The sequence below is a fragment of the Arachis ipaensis genome, chromosome B03, assembly GCF_000816755.2.
Source record: "Arachis ipaensis cultivar K30076 chromosome B03, Araip1.1, whole genome shotgun sequence".
NCBI lineage: Eukaryota > Viridiplantae > Streptophyta > Magnoliopsida > Fabales > Fabaceae > Arachis > Arachis ipaensis.
The window spans coordinates 21,608,462-21,609,175 of NC_029787.2; positions in this window are offsets into that span (position 1 = coordinate 21,608,462).

Below are 714 nucleotides of genomic sequence, written 5' to 3' on the forward strand. Positions count from 1 at the left end.
AGAAGAGAGGTTAGAGAGAGAAAGTTTCGAAATGAGGGAGAGAGGGTTCGCGCTTTGAATTTTAAGGCTCGTTACCTCGGATTTACCTGCAGATAAATCTGGCAGTAACTCGTTGCTGGTCACCAAAATGTAGCATTTCACTAAAATGAGTTTACCAACGGATTGTTTCAATAGTAAATTCCACGCTAAATTTTTCCCTTATTTCCCCCGTTTTCCCTCTAAGTATTACTGGCGAATTTACCGTCAGAAACTAGAATTCGCCGGTAACGAGTTGACTAAACAAATTCCGCATTAAAACCGTCCATAAGTCCGTCGGTAAATCTGACGCTAATGTGCGATGCTAAATCTGACGGTACTTAGTATTTTTCTTGTGGCGTGGCCTTGTAGCATTCAATAGAACCGTCGGGGTGTGAAGTTTGACCTGAAACACCCACTTGCAACCTATAACTTTCTTACCAGCAGGGAGTTTTCTGATACACCAAGTTTGATTTTTCTTTAAAGCTTCCAATTCACTCTGAATGGCCACTCTCCAACAAGGGTGAACAACTGCTTCCTCTTTATTCTTGAAGATCTTCTTACTTCAATTGGGGCATTTGGTGTGTGCATTGAAGAGTTATGCGCTGGCTGAGGTGTACATGATGCATTAGTGGTTTGTGATGCAAGACATTGCAAGACATTGCACCCTACCTTAATCTTTATAAATCCCGCCCCGCT